Consider the following 16,853-nt stretch of genomic DNA (forward strand, 5'->3'; position numbering starts at 1 on the left):
AAGCTGTGAAGATTTTTTTGGGGGCACGGACTATTCAATTCATATTTTAGCAAAAATAACGAGCCCCCATAATGTAATTATTGTTTCAAGCGTGTTTTTTTACTTTTATGTAGCTTTGTTTTTAATATCAATGATTCTTCTCTTCAGTCGTATTTTTCGCTATTGCCGAAGTGGGGAGCTTCTTTGGGCTTCCTGGTAGGACGTGTGCTTGTTTAGGTGTTTGTTTTCAATGGGGATCGTGCTTGTTTTATCTTTCTGAGCTGGCATACGGCAGAGGCGAGCGGAAGCACAGGCTGAGGTTGAGAACGGAGAACTGGTGTTGTGTATGCCGGAGAGACCTCCATGAGAGCCGCTGCCACCGCTCGCGGGAAGCAGTGACAGCCAGCTGGAGTAGATTTAGAGAGGGCAGGTGAGGAGGGGAAGCAGGGCTGGGCGCTGACATTGAGGGTCGGTGGTGCTGACATGTTATCACATACCGCAGGCATGCCTGAGCCACCGCCCGACATAGCCATCTCACACAGTCATAGTTGACGCCCTTCACAGATATACTGCGGATTTAATTATTTCAGACAGCCATTTATTTTCCCAATTTACTCTTCCAAACCAGCTATTATTTTCAGCCGTCACCTGCTCCTGAGTGTTTTCTACTCCCCTCCATTACCTCTTTTATACTCACTGCAACAACCCCTTCATCGTGAAAGTTATAGGTGACATTTCACCCTATCCCGTTAGCGTCCAGTCATTTGGACACTCATAAAGGTACGGCTTTGCATCTTCTCGTACCCCATTAGTAGCACATGCCTTGACTCTTTCAATACATTGTCGATCTCTACTCTCGCTTTATACGCATCAATCCATGAAATGTGTATGTAAAATTGTGCAGGATTTGGAGGTACCTCTTTGAAATGCAAATCCTATACCCTATTAAGTAAAGGTCTGTCTTCTGCGAGTACCTTGTTTGTATTTCATTTATTATATTCATTGAGGCAACGTATAAAGTAATCCGTAACTTAGCTAAGCAGGAAATCATGAAGTCCAGCCTATTGAAAAAGTTCTGTTGAGGGCACTGCTGCATTTTAAAATTTTGCACTAAAGCTACACGTCGCAATATCAGGTTTTCCAGCACTTGTAACTTCTTATACATGCGCTTTGGATCCCAACATTGTGCCCCTGACAGCCATTGTGACCCACGACCACAAGGTCCTCATTGTGATTACCAAACCAGACCCACTTCCCGGAAAAGCTAGGCTCCATGCAGTCCGCGTAAATATTAAGGAACCGATGATGCAAGCATTTTCCAGTGCGAAACCATGTTTTACGTTAGATGTGACTTTATCGTGAATTTCCTTTATAGGTACAGAAAGAAAAGCCTAGCAAATTGGTTCCAGAAATGATTCTTTGAGCCCCTTTACACAAGAAAGACATACTACATCTCTGCGCCAATCACCTTCTGCTCCTACTTAAACCAACTTGTGAAAAATAATTACCTGTCTCTTAACGAGTTATCAAATGATGTGTAACACACAATATTGGCTCATTTTGCTCTTCATATTCCTGCTGTAAACACACAAGTAAACATATTGAAAGGTTTTTGTGGTCTAGAATTTGATAATACTGGTAGATGAACAGTTTCTAATTTAACACTGTGCTGAATCTTATGAGTTAGGCTAGACAGGGACACTAATACTCCTCCCTCCATCTAGTATCCAAGAAAAAAACAAGGCGTGGTACCTAATGCCTTTTGAGACATTGTTTGATAACAATGAACTTGAAGTTTTATTTTGACATGTTGTGTGTAGTAGCCAGATTGAAACTGTTAGAGGGTGTCCAGAAGGCTTTTGTTGAATTTTTAACATGTTGATTTTATCAGTGGGGATGGTATTAATTGCACTGCAAAAGTGGAAGAAGCATCTACTGAGAAATCACATTTTCTTTGGTCAAGATACTTTATAAGGGACCTGGGGGGTTGCGGTAGAAGGAGTGCACGTTCAGTAGTATCTTTGAGTGTTTGTATGTTTCGAATACGACCGAAGAAGATGGCCTGATGGAGGTTTTAAAAGATTTGGGGATTACAGCACACCACTTAAAACATATCATATTCTTAAGCATTGATGTTTTGTGGGATTTATTTTGCATTTCTCATTTTATAATTTGAGCCTCCAGTTTTTGCCAACCACTTTTGAAAGCTGTGAAACTTTGTTACTGATGGTGTCTAGCAGCTAATTCCTTTAAAGAACAGTTCTATGAATATGGCTTTCTCTGGGCGATGTATGCTTTTTTTAATTCACTTTTTATTTTGGTCTATTGACATTACCACAGCAAAGCAGCGCTCTGACTCCCTTAGTACCCAGTAAGGAACTCTGGACCTTTGTTACATAGTATATTCAACAACAGTTGACTTTTCATGCAGAAGTGGTACAAACTGACAGATCTCCGATTGAATGAAGGGGAGTGAAGTTTAAATCTGATATTATCATGATTAGAAATTGATTTGATATTGGTTGTAGATGCTTAATTGCTGCCATAAATGACTTCAGGGTGTTACTGACATAGCCACTACATAAATAAAAATGGCTTCATAAGAGGCTGTATATATAGATCATTCAATCCTATTGAGAAGGCATAATTCGAATATTCGGAAATACTTTGTATGAAGATTGGTAGCAATGAGATTAAATCAACTACGTTTGACTTGCTCTTTCTCAGATGTGTGCTAATAGTCGTCGTAGTAGAATCTCATTATCGACTTCCCATTATCTTTGAAAATACTGGCAAATGTATTGGATATTTTGTCACTGCTATTTTTAGGCGTTTTCCATAAATTGTCTTAAACTTGTGCATGGGCATTCTAGTGGAGCAGCAAAAGTAACCCTTATGTTGATTTAAAATCTTCGGCTGTAATTTTGAAATAAACAGGGTAACACCCGTTGGAAACTTTCCAGGTCAGACTAGTTCATCAGATGCCCCCTCTGTGAGCTTTCAAAATCTTTCACATTTTTAGCGGCTATGTTTAGTTTAACTGCATGGTGTTCATCATTCACCTTCTTCTAAGAGGCAAGTACAGAACAGAAGAGTTGTAGCCCTGCCGTGAATGGCTACTCGCACGAATTGAATTTATGTTTTGAAAAGAATAGTGAAGACGAGAGTTGTTTCAGTTAAAAGTTCAGGACGTTTCTGCAAGAGGCAGTTGCCGAACGTTTGTAAATCTTCTCACTCTTAAGACACGAGCGAGTGTGTATGTGTAAGTGTAAACATTTTGGAACCATTCCACCTCTCAGGCAGGAGTTCATTTGACAGCCGGTTGAGAGTGTACCATGCTGAACCGCAGTGGGTGTTACATATAGTGTCATTAGTTCTGCATGTCCTTTGGTTGATCTCGGATGTCCTTTAAATCCTCTTGCTGAAACTGTTTAGACAGAAACTGGACAGCCAATCAAGCAAAAGATTGAAACAATGTAAGGGTATTATACACTGGGATGTTCATGCTACTAATCGCTTTTTGTTGCGAAAAGGATGTATTCGAAATAGCTTAACAAAAGGCAGGGCCACTTTACATGCCAAAACTCAGGGTCTAGGTGGTATTTTCACGTTTTATTTAAGGCAAAATATGTTGTTTTAGGGTTCTCCCCCTTAAAAACCTCTCCACTCCTTGAAGTAGTGGTCCAATTAAATGTCTCCTAATGCATTTTCTTTAAATATTCCATTATGCTTTCCTAAATGATGGAGTGTATTGGTTCGGTTCAACATTGTCCTTATGGTAAGATCCTTGAGCGTGAGGACTGCTTAATGCAAGCAGGGTCCTGCGGTTGCAAACATGAGTTGTCAATGATCACTGTAACTGCTGTGGCTACATCGATATTTTTGTAGCTTTATTGACAAGCTACGAGGAGAGATAATGCAGCGGATTGCTTAAACGGTGATATCGTGTTTGATTTATTTTGATTTATTTATAATGTACTTGCATTCATCAACTGCTTCTAGGCAAAGCAACTAACATCACTAATTGTCCTGATCACCACTAACATAATACCCATAAATCAGCAGGCACTTGCCCATTATAGGGCGTCCAGTATACTTGCCTTAATAACAGTCATTGTTTTTAAGGTAAGTAGTTGCGGGACAGCTGTCCTCACTCTGTTTTTCTCAGGTGTTGGTAGGTGGATCTCTGCCCTGGGGATGTTTAAGGATTTTGTTCTGTTCTATTTTATACCTTGTTGGAAATGCGGCACATTTCCTGGCCGCTTTCTAAAGATGCATAGTTATCTACAACATTGTTAGCACAACACTGTCGGAAAAGAGGAAGGGGTGTGGCAGCCGCTTCCTGCTGTGCTGGTTCACAGAAGTAGCAGACCCTTTTCTTTGACATCTGCAGATCCTGCTTTCTCCAGAGATTAACAGAGACTCTTGCTTCTGGCCAGCGGGGACCGAGCCTTGCAATGAACATAAAACGACTGCTTCGCTCTAGATTCCTGCAAAGCTAATGTCTAGAGCATTACCCTCCGAGAGTCCGAACCTCTGTTGACAGTATACATGCAGGCAACCGGAATAATGCAATACACACGTGAAGTCCATTTTCATAGCGCAGCTCAGATACTAGTTCGTATTCCCTTATACTAGATACTCTGGCCTTTTCTTTGATTTCTTGTCTCATTTTTCCTTGTGCGAATGAAAGGCCGAATTTGCATAAAGTGAAAGGCTTGAGTGTAGAAAAAAATAGAATAGGTAATGGAATGGAGAAAAGTTATAGGCCAAATCAATCGGCATATAATTGATGTTAAATATTTGTAGCTCTTGGCTTCTGTCACGTTATATTTTCTAGGTGACATCAAATTGTTTCTGTCGAGGGCAGAGTGGTTTGTTCAAACGATCTGGCGAACATGCACTATGATAGGCAGTTTGTTCAATCATGCTGTCAGACTTTGGATCCCTTTCCCTAGGGAAAACCTCTCTTTGGTAGTCTTCCTTTCTCTCTTTCACTGTCTCATTGAATAAAGTTTGCACTTGTACTGCCTATGCTTTTAAGCCGCTGTTGGTGTGAGGGAAAATTGCACTGATGCTCTTGTAGCTGTTATTTATTTTTCGGGGAAGCTGGCACTGTCACTTATTTTGCCACTCTCCTGCATCAATCTTTGTGTGAAGAAAGCTTGCCCTGCTGATGCCTGTGCTGTGTTAAAGAAACATGTTATACACGTGTTAACTATGAAAAAGTCAAACTGGATGGATCTTTAAAAATCTTCCTCATTGACTGGCCATTGTTCTTCTCCAAGGATGCACACCATATTGAGAGATCTTTGAGCTCTCCATTTACAGCCGGCTAGGATGTTCATTCTGCGGATGACACTTCAAGGTATAACTTGTTATTTAGCACGCTAGCCACAAAATGCTGAATGGGCAGGATGAGAGCTTTTATTAGTATATATCGGAGTTGGTAGTAATGTTTATTCACTGACATGGCAAGTACAGTTGTGCAATCTTCAGTTGCACATGGAGCACTAGGGTTTGTCTCGATTACTAGACTCTTGATTCTCTAACGGTCATATGTTCACATCTAGCTTTGGGATGTGGAATGGCCGCAGTCAGGATTTGCTGTTTCAGGATCTGCATCCAATCTTATGTGCTCTTCTTGATCAACGGTTATTGGTTCACACCTTTGTCTCCATATACTTGAAGTGTGGGAACACCCACTATCTATAAGCCAACATAAACAATTGATTTTAAAGATTGGATCACTTTGTCATTTCTACCTCCAGTGTTGCTGTATGGGTTACTTGTATTGTAACATTACATTAGCCATTACACTTTTCAATGAAGCTATGCTGGATTGTTCTCTCTGCCTTCAATCTTCTCTGGCTCATTCAAATAAATGATTGCCATTCACTTCTAACCTCTTGGAAGTGTAAAGCTGTCCTTTGCATCCAACTTTGGATGGGATTTTTGCAAGCGAAAGCAATGAAGTTCACATTTTTCATAAACGACCTTTTTGATACGTTACATGAAGTATCAGTTTTACTTCTACATTATTGTTTCTTTTCTGCAACGTATTGGAAAGCCCTTATGGACGGAGTGCATCTTCACTCCAAAAATGAACAATTTTTTTCATAGAAGTGGTTTACCAGAGATAGCAAGCTCTCTTCTTTTTCTGTCTAGGCAGAATTCTTTTGGTTTTGTTCTTTTAGCTATATACATTTTCTCCTTGACTACTCTTTATCTTACTGATGAACAAAGCATGCTGCTAAGACATCCCTCCGTTATGTGGTCAGACGAATGAAAGTAATGTCGTATTATATACTGTTAATCCTCATTACTCCTCGTCCTGTTGTCCTTGTCCCATTCATCACTAATGAGATGAATTCATCTTACAAGACAGAAAAAAGAACGAGAAGAATGCACAAAGTATATACCCCTCCCATAGGGCTGGTGCTTATATAGGCACTACATTTTGTTTATCAACCGTTTTATTGCTGTTTTGGTAACATAGATATCTGTACCACATCCAGCCATTTCTGGCCATCGTTTTAGCCACCACAGAGAAGCATATCATACAGTCAACAGCTGAACTGCCACATTAGCAAACTCATAAGGGTACAGCCCCCAACAATTTATAGTAAAGAGTGAGCCCAAAATGGTCCCACCAGTTGTTTCAGACTTTTGCATGGTTTTTTTGGGAATCCCCTAGCTTCATGTACCTGCTTTTCTTGCTGGGCCCACCAGTCCACTCGACAGCGGCAATGAGACGGCAGAGTGGGAGATTTCCATCTTCAGGCTATGTCCCATTTAGAAACCAAGGTGGCTACTTCAATCAGTGTCTCTGGTCCGCTTTTGTGCATTCCATCCCTTCAATGATCTTCAAGAGGATGGATTGCAGTGCCAATGGTGTTTTAGTTACCTCATCCCAGTAGTTCACAATAAGAGGACATGTCCAGACCATATAGTACAGTGATTTTCAAACTATTTAATACCACACCGATCACCCCATGTGAAAAAGAATCATCGGGTTCCCCTCAAAATTTTTCACCATTATTTTATTAAACTGGCAATGTTTAAATATGTCTAGACTTTCTTAAACATTGCAGTCAAGTTCTGTTACCAATTTAAAATTGCAATCAAGTACTCAATTGCCAGACATATTATTCTGGTCAGGCAGCCCTTACGAACATATAAAAGGATACACAGTGTGATTATTAGAAATGGGGTGAGAGGTTTGAATAACATTTGGAGTCCCTTCCCTTTTGACACCTTCTCCCAACTAGGATAAAAATGACAAAAGATGTAAGTGATGGCCCATTGTAGAGCGGCTAGCAGCTACCACTCACTAAAACAAAACACTGGCATAAATATAATGTTTTTTTTTTGTCCACAGCCTGGCGCCCCTACCGGGATCACTTGAAGCCTCCCAGTTTAAGGGTCCCTGATATAGTAGAAGTCCACAGCAGCATATGGATATCTAAAACATGTATTGCCAGGGAGGAAGTATGCCTGGTGGAGATGGCTGGGGGTGAGGTAGGCACAGTGGATATATACGTTTGTACCAGCTGCAGTCTAGAGGAGATTATATAGACAATTCTTACCTAGCAGCTGGAGGGATGGAATGGGATGATGACACCAGGAGTAATGAAGATTACTGGTAAATAATAAGGCATTATCCCCAGATGCCCCTTGTCCTCGTCACGTTCATCACTAATGAGGAATACCAAAGCAGCACACAAGGCGGTCTTCAAGCACAGCTACACACAACTGAATATGACAGAGATCACTATTGATTGTAACACCCAACAGTGATTTATTAGAAATTTGAGAGACTGAGGAGGACATGACAGAATGTAGCACTCCAGAATTGGTGCTAACAGACAAAACATTATGCAAAGGATAATGGCTCAGAAAGTTGTTAGGTGTAGCCCAAGTGGCTGTCTGACAAACCTCACCAATAGAAACACCATGAATCTCAGCCCAGGAGGCCAACACCCTTCTGGTGGAGCGCCCCTGCACCCCCTTTGGAGGAGCACCTAATAAGGAAATCATCTGCTTAATCCAGTGACTGAGGGATAACAAGGGCACTTTTTCCCCTTTGTTGGAAGACCCAAAGGATACACACAGTGAATCAGAGCGGCATGTAGACCTATTCACATAAACCCAGAGGGACTTCCTAACATCCAACAAATACTACTAAAAATCTACCAGGGAATCATTGTCCCCAACCAAGTGAGGGCAGGATAATTTGCCCCCGTGAACTGTGAAAAGACATTAGGCAACAGAGGGGTCCAAATCGTAGCACAACTCCATCCCTTCAGAAGAATGGAAATGTTTCCCTCACTAACAGAGCACTCAATTCTTAAAGGTGCAGAGCCAAAGTGATGGCCACAAGAAAGAGAACTTTCATAGTCACGAACTTGAGATCAATGGTTTCCAAGGGCTCAAAAGAATGGGGAACCAGAACCTTCAGGACCATCAACTAGTCCCATAAGGAATACAAATGCCAAACAAAAAATCTGGAGATGGAAAAACTTTTCAACAGTCAAGCCACTGAATCTTCAGAATGAGAAATATGACTCTAAGGGCCCGAAAAGGCCGTATGGTTGCCCACTGGGCCCGCAAGGAAGAAACCAGTAGACTTTTTTCAAAACAGTCACAAAAAACGGAATAATATGTTTCAGAGGACAGTCCAAAGGAAAAAGGATCGAGGTTGCTCAGCACTGCTGAAAACTGCCCAGTGACGACCATAAGACTTCCAGATGGATGAATTTCTAGACTGGTGGATGACAACGGCTTAGTGTCTGGGCAGTTCCTTGTGCTGTAACCCTTCTCCTCTCAACCTCTGGACCCTGAGAACATGAGACACCCTCAGATGAGATGGGGAGACAGGCAGAATCCATGGACCCTGAACAGCCAAGGACTTCAGAACTGGAAACCAAGACCAAGGCTGCCAAAGCGGTGCCACCAAGATCAATTCCCTGTGCCTCCTCAACATCCTGGCCAACAGTTTGGGAATCAGAGATATTGAAGGAAAGGCATACAGAAGAGGCACCGGCCAAGGGATCAACAATGCATCCATACCCCAAATCCCCTCCTTGAGAACTCTAGTTTAAAACAGGGAACCTGAGCATTGTGGTTGGAAGTGAACAGATCCAGGCCTGGCCTCCCAAACCTTTACCCAGATCTGTTGAAAAACTCTCCTTAGCAGGGATATCTATTCGGAAAAGGGAAACATCCTGCTGAGGGGATCCGCCACCACATTGTCCACCCCGATGTGCACTACCGGAAAGGGACACCAGATACACTCTGCCCATTTAAACAATTCGGCCACAAGCAGAACCCTCCAAAACCTGCTGGAGCCCCAAGGCCGCCCTAAACTAAGCTGTGAGTTCCCTCCAGCTAGAAGAACGTCTGCTGACCATCTGGCCTGGATTGACTGTCCCTCAAGAGTGTCCCCCCCCCCCCCAACCAAAAGGCCTGGCATCAGTTGTTAGCACTTGCGGGGGATCTGGCTGAAGAAAACCCCTTTAGAAAGATGGGAGGGATTTATCCACCACTGGAGATCCTACCGCATTACTGAAGTCACTGGCACAATCCCATCGAAGTCCATGGAGTTTGGATGCCGCTGGGCATGCTGATGACCCCAAAAAAGGTCAGAGATGGAACCTGGCCAAAGGCACTGTGAAATTGGCTGCTACTATGCGCCCCAGAAGCACCAGCCAGCGTTTCACTAAAATGGACTGGCTGTTGAATGCCTGGAGGACCACAGCCTGTAAGGCCAGCACCCAGGGCTCCACATTAAGAAGGAAACCATGGCTCTGGACACAATTGCACACAAAGCCATCCTCAAAAGCAGCTGTGACTGAAATGGGGCATGGAGGAGCTAGGTGTCCAGATGCGGGTAGATGCAAATCCTCTGTAGCTGGAACAGTGCCATCAAGGGAGCCGTCACATTCGTGAAGATTAATGGGTGGGGGATGAGGTTCTTGAGACCAAACCATCAGGACTCAGAATTGAAAATGCTGGCCCTGATTTCAAAACATCCCAAAATTCTGGTCCTACAGATGAATCGGCACATGATAGTAAGCATGCATGCCCCTACAGTCAGAGCTCAGGCTTGAACCACATCAAAGACAATGTCGGACATTAATTCAACCTGGCATTCAATATGGTCTAATAGAGAAGAATATTCAGAGGAATCCTCCGCTGAACAATTTCTTAATGTCCGAAAGCAATGATTGGGAAACATTAGTGCCATAAATCCTAGCTCGCAACACCAAATTCGAACCAGAATAAACCTTTCTGAGAGCAGATTTCACATTCTAACCAGTCATGTTTTCAGATATGGACCTGTCTTTTTTCCCTTGGACTGTGACGGAATTAGAGCTGGTATTCCCTGTTCCAGCAGAAGTAACCTGTAATTCCTGTTATGTCACCGCCAGGTGCTGTCTGGTGTTCTTAATTTCTGCCCCAGTAACTACTCACAGAGATAACATGGAACTTGCAGTGGAGCCCTAAGTGCCATTTCGCCTGCAGATCAAATGGAATTTGGGAAGGGACAATTGTATCTCTGAAAAATTAAAAGGGACTGAAATTAGAGGGAAGAAATATTCAAAAATGCCTTTATCTATTTAAAAAAAAAAAAAAATGGTAGTATTGAAGGACCATGTAGTGGTGAGGGTGAGTAATGGCGTGCCCACTGTTTAAAAACAGGAGAAAAAGCAATTGACATTTACACTTCCATCTTCAGGGGAACTGATGATTGCATTTGCCATAGTCCATAAGCTGCCAGACCAAGGCAGTTGCCTGCCTGTAAACCACTGCAAATTCAAGTACTTTTTAAATGGTTAAGTCCTTCTTATATATCATTTGTTTGTTGTAGTCTTTTTGTCTACCAATCAAACTATCAAAAGTGCAGATCTTTATTGGGTTGTGTTTGATCTGATGCCTAATGAACTCCTTTCTCTATCGAACCTAAGGCATTTCTGCCTCAGCTGAAATGCCGAGGACATAATACGCAATAAACTACCAAGCAAATTGACAGCAAATTTATTCATGAAAAACACAAAGACAATATCCATGAACCATGACCTAGAAGACTTAAATACCAGAGCCTATGGTAGTTGGGCAGTAGATCTCTATATGCCGAGGGTACTTTCAGAGTATCTGAGTTAGTCTCCCCTAACTAGGCCAGATATCCTCTTATGTGATTGAGCTTTGGCCTTGTTTCACTAAGGGGTTACTATTATAGTCGAAAGAAGGGTGAAAATAATACACAGAACAGATGGTGCGGCTCAGCAGAGGGGTCCTTAATTCATGTTATTAGCATCTGTGAAGGCTTAAAAACTCTGAGGCTGCTATGGCTCCAACCAATGTTTCAGTTCTAAATGTGAGGAGAATCATGCCAGCTATTAGGGCGTTTTTTAAAATTTATGAAATAAGCTGTTGCTACATTACAAAAAGCATGCTAAGGGTTGGCTTGACGTTGTTAAATCCTCCTTATTTATAATCATCAAACCTCAGTGGGCTTGACATTAGATTCCAAGGGGAAAGTCTGTTGAAAACAAATAGGCAGCTAGGAACCCATTCTGACAAGGGATTGTCAAGCCACTATTGCACAATGCACTTTGGTTCCTTCTGACCATTCAGTGGGAAGCAGTTTTGGGAACTTTCAGTGGTGCCAATGGATCAAAGCCTTGTGTATAGTCTGTTTATATGGAGCACTTTTTGCACGAAGCACTTTTACTTTCTTCTTAGAATAGAGGGACTGAGTGCAATATGGATTGTGCACGACGATTGCCATACTAGTGGAGAAAACTATGCTGATGAGTTTACACCCAGATGCATAGACTCCTCCTATGAAGCACGTCATGAATGGGAGCACTTTTGGCTATTAGCTGAACTGCGCCCTATGTGGGCCCGCTACGATGATTGACCAAACTGGGACAGTGGTAATGATACAAAGGGCCTAGAGTGGAAGAGGTCAATAGGTAAAGAAATCAAGGCGATCATAAATTATTTTAATAGTGACTTTTTAATTTGGGGAAATGGCAAATAAATGATAGAGAGGATGGGGAAGTAATTTCATCAGTATGGAGTGACCAAGCACGTACCAAAACTTTGGGGTTTGGTGGAGAGTGCAAATTAATTTGTGTTATGATATAATGGTTTTTAGCAATATTTGTGTGTTGTGATGTATTGATTTTAATTAATCGAACATCAGTAAATATTTAATCTCCCTCAACTGTTTAAAAGGTAGTTCATCTCCTCGCCCAAGGAGCTAACATAAAAAGAGCCCAGGTAATGTTTTCAGTTATCTAGCTGTCAGCTGCTTGGTTTACATTGCAGTACCTGTTTGTAATTTTCTTGAGAATTTAAGGCGTAATGGGCTACTAATAAAACGCTCTGCACATCAGTAAGTCTGTTAATCTGCTGCAGCACTTAAATGGTGCTGCCCAGTGCCCTTTCCCTCAATATGCCACCTATTTCTGTGAATCCCTAAGTTAAAATTGTGTGCCGAGTATTAGCGTGTCATTTCTTTTCCTCATCACAGTGTCCTGTTTTGGTTTTGCAGTCATTAAGCTAGCTGTGGTTGCTGTTCTGTGTAGTTAAGGTTTTGGTTTGATTCATTAGACAACATCTAATGCTTTATAAAGTACTGATAAAAAAGTGGGATGGAGTTGGTTTCAACATGAGACCCCAGTTATCTGTCCTATGCATTACACAAGGTTTTGACTTATGGTTTCAGAGCTCATTTTGTGTTTCTTTTCTTTTTAAACTTTATTAAGGGAAAGTGTTACAGGTTCAAACACTTTGCATATAGCTGTTACTCTCCATGACCAAACATTGTATTTATGTACATTGCACAATGACATTTGATGAATTCCCATGACACTAGGTGTTTATACTATTGCCCTGCTAGTTGTTTTCTTTTGTTTGTTTGAATCTCTTCATTAATGATTTCAAAACATATAGGCAATACCTCAGTGACAAAATACCAGCTCTCAGACGTTGAAATAATATCAATCTTACATTAGTCCAATACTTTCAGCCACTGGTATTGAGTAATACTTGGAGAAAGGAGGGAATGTTAGGGAGAGTGTGTGCCATGTTGTACATTCACAAGGGTAAGGCATGTGGAGGGAGTAGAAGGGAAAGAAAAAAATGGGAGGGTGGGAGGGAAGCAGGGCAAGCAAATCTATGACTATAACATACAGCCATGTAATACTAACGAGGAACAGGTCTAAGATGTTATTAAGGAACAGCAGCAGGAGGGTAATGCCTATTATGGGCCTGCCCTATCTTCCATCACAGATAAGCATGCAAAGCTATGTAGTCCCCCATAAGGGGGAGGGGATCAGGTGAATTATTGTAGGGCCCCGAGTCGAGGGGTTGTAAAGCAGGGGTGAATTCAACATGGGTAAGATAATGCAGTATGGGACGCTAAATAGTTTGAAATTTAGTGTCAGTTCTGTCTAAATTGTGTCAAAATTGGTACATGGCTAGTATGTGCCATCAACGGACAATCATTTGTGCCATGGTGGGTGGAGTAGTTTATTTCCAGGCTAGTGCAATCAATTGTCTTGCCGGGTGTAAAATATAGCTAATGAGCGACCATTCAGCCCGAGTCATCTTTTTAAGGTTTGCAGGACATATCCCCAGTAATGCTGTGTGGTAGGAGACCGGGAGCGGGCATCCTATACACTTTTATATGGCTGAGTACCTCCTTCCAGAAGGTAATGATGGGGGAGCATGACCACCATATGTGATTAAAGTCTCCACAAACGTCAGATGTTCCAGTGTAAATAGTGGATAAGCGAGAGGACATATAATACCACAGGAACATAAGTTTATATGCTGTTTCCCTCAGGATTATGCTGCGGAATGTTTTTGGGATATCGCTCCACAAGGTTTCCCATTTGTTTAGTTATTATCTCCTCAACATTGTGCACGTCCCAGAGTGATTGGTATAGGTGAGTACAAGGAGGTGTGGAGTGTTGGATCGTGCTATATGTGTTTTAGATAAGCCCCCGTGAGTCATCATTAGCTTGTACTAAGCGTTCGAAGAGAATGTATGGTCAGTTGACATGGGGTGCACAGATAGGTGAAGAGCCCAATGTTTCAACTGAAGACATTGCATCCTGGCAGTGTCGGGTTGATGATATTCCACCTTGCGTTGTTCAAAAGTTTTGAACTCTGTCCCCAAAAAGAGGTCTTGAAGCATTCTGCAGTCCCTATCAGTCCAATCTTTAAAGTCAGTGGGGGACAACACATGTGGAAATGCAGCTTTGCATGCAATCAGAGTGTTGGGAGAGGGATAAATGGTCAATCCTTTTGTAAGTGCCAATTTGTCCCAGATGTCGAGGACTCTTTTGGTTGAGATGGCAATAAAGGTGCCGCAGGTGCCGGCCTGTTTGAGTAGCCATTCTAAATCCCAAAGGGAATGGCAGGGGACGGCTCTATCCACATTGAACCAATGAGGTTCACGTTTGTATGCCACCCAGGCTGAGATGTTGCGTAAATGTGCCGTCTGGTAATATTCTAACAGGGTGGGATTATGCAAGGCCCCCGTTGCGAGGTTGCATCATCAGGGCATTGGATATTCGAGGCCGCTTTCCATTCCATATAACCGTGCAGACATCACGTTAATAAGTAAAGGGCTCAGGGGAGGGTAATCATTTTAACTACGTTCAACCATGAAATAGGAAGAAGTTTCCACCTCCGGAGGTCTTCCAAGCTGGAGTGGAGAAGCTGGGGACCAACTTGCACCTGTCCAAGTGTCAAGGTTGGGGGAGAGAGATAGGTCCAGATACTTAATTTTGTTGGAGCACCACTGGAAAGGGGCCAAATCTTGCTGCCGGGGTGGTGAGGTTGAATATGCTTGATTTAGACATGCTCATCTTGAATCTTGAGACATTTGCAATCTCTCGCTGAGGGTAGTTACCACTGCTAGGAGGGAGGCGGTTTCCTGTGATAAGAGTCACCGGCGAACAAGCTAACCTTATGTGTCTGTCTCCCAAAGGTTGTGCTCTATATATTGTCAAGACTCCGGATGGTGCTAGCTAATGGTTCTACTGCTAAAGCAAATGAGAGGGGTGAGTGGCAGCCCTGTATTATGCCTCTACACATTGTGATGGGGGTAGTGTGGTGTTAATTTACTCGAATGGTGGCTGTAGAAGCTTCGTAAGATTCCATAATTCTGGAGGTCGTATTCGTGCCCAGTCCTACTTTGAACAGCACCGCATGAAGAAAGTCCCAAACCCAATCGAATGTCTTCTCTGCATTGACAGAAGGCATGCTGGGATACCGTAGTGCTCAGCTTTTTCCACCAAATGGGCCACCCGACGAACGTTATCAGCCCCTTGCCTGTTAAGAATGAAGCCTACCTGATCGGGGTCTATCAGATGCAAAAGGTAGCGCTTAAGTCTTGAGGCTAAGATCTTAGGTAAGATTTTGGCATCCGTGATTAACAGGGCAATTGGACGATAAGAAGAACAGAGTGCTGGGTCCGCTCCGGGTTTAGGGATAAGTGAAATTTCTGTGGCGGTCAGTTATCTCTGTTTTCAGTTGGGCTGGCATGGGCCCCCTTGCCCTGGTACAAGGTAGAACTTCTATCCATAGCCAGGTTGAAATCCCCTCCCATCACTATGTCCCCCTTGAACCCATGTAGTTGTGTCCAGATGATGTGGTGGAAGTAAGAGTCTTGTGATCTGTTTGGGGCATTTGATGTTAAGTAGTGTGAGATTCTGCCTTCCACAGGACACATTCAAGGTAAAAAAAAATAGCCCTCTTTATCTTTCACTACTTCAGTGAGATTGCAAAATATCCCTACTCCCACTGTCCTGGAGTCTGTGAAAGCCCAATGTTGTATGGAGTAGTCGGGATGTGCCATTCTGTGAGATTGTTTTCTGTAGGAAGACAATATCAGGATCATGAGGCAGAATGTAGCCCCAGATGTGCCTGCGCCTTTTTGGGGAGTTGAGGACCTGATCATTTAGTGAAACAATTTGAGGCTCCTATCCATGAAAGAGCAGTGAGGCAAAAGTGCTTTGCTGCTGCACGCACATCCAAACTCAAATCGCTGAGGTGTCCCACCCCTGCCGTATATCATCTATCAAAACAGTCAGTACAGTCTGCTCACACACCCCCATTATCCACAAATTGCTTGAAGACCTAAAAAGGAAATATATTCAAAATAACCAAATAACAATGGCGGACTAACAGGGTCCAACTTGTGCTTCTGCTTCCCACAGATACCAGTATCAGTGTGCCTGCATCTCACCAGAGGAATCACCCTTTCGGGGTGCATAACATGTGGGAGTGGCCATAAATTGTCCAGGTAGGTGCCAGAGTGAGGGTCGCCAAAGCATCCCGCCAGTCCCCATGGAACCAGCACCACCTAGAGTATCAGATGTTGTCTGTTTTCATGTAGTGGAGTGGCTCAGCCTTTATAATTATATTCCTGCTATGTAGAGTCAGTGATGGAGGGTGCCGGAGAACCCTCTTTGTCTATATTTCGGAGGTGTTGGATTATGCCTGCTTGTTTTTTTGCATGATTGTCTCTGTTGGACACTTGTCTGAACGTCGGGGGCTGACCACAGTCCAGAGAGGTGTTGAGGTTTCTCTGGGTGCGGCTCAAGCCAGTGAAGTGGGTCCTCATTCTGGAGATGAGATTTCCAGCAGTTGCTTCACCTCAGTCAGAGAGTGCAAGGTCCTCTGCTTGCTCTCCTATGTAAAAAACAAAGCGAAGGAGTGGCTCCACTGATATCTAATGCCCATAGCTTTTAATCTATCTATAACAGGTTTAAAGTCTTGTCTGCGTTGCAGGGCCGTGGGTGAGAAGTCTTGAAATAATTGGATGGTGTGCCCCTGAAAGACCAAGT

General features: G+C 42.8%; 1 protein-coding gene across 1 annotated transcript in view; it reads left to right on the forward strand.

Moving 5' to 3' along the window:
- Positions 1-236: 236 nt before the first annotated feature.
- RALB (RAS like proto-oncogene B) overlaps positions 237-16,853 on the forward strand; it is a 210,043-nt gene continuing 193,426 nt past the window's right edge. The window contains exon 1 of the mRNA XM_069224620.1: positions 237-409. The gene's annotated coding sequence lies outside the window, so the exon portion shown is untranslated. The remainder of the gene's footprint in view (positions 410-16,853) is intronic.

This window comes from Pleurodeles waltl, chromosome 3_1 (assembly GCF_031143425.1).
Source record: "Pleurodeles waltl isolate 20211129_DDA chromosome 3_1, aPleWal1.hap1.20221129, whole genome shotgun sequence".
NCBI lineage: Eukaryota > Metazoa > Chordata > Amphibia > Caudata > Salamandridae > Pleurodeles > Pleurodeles waltl.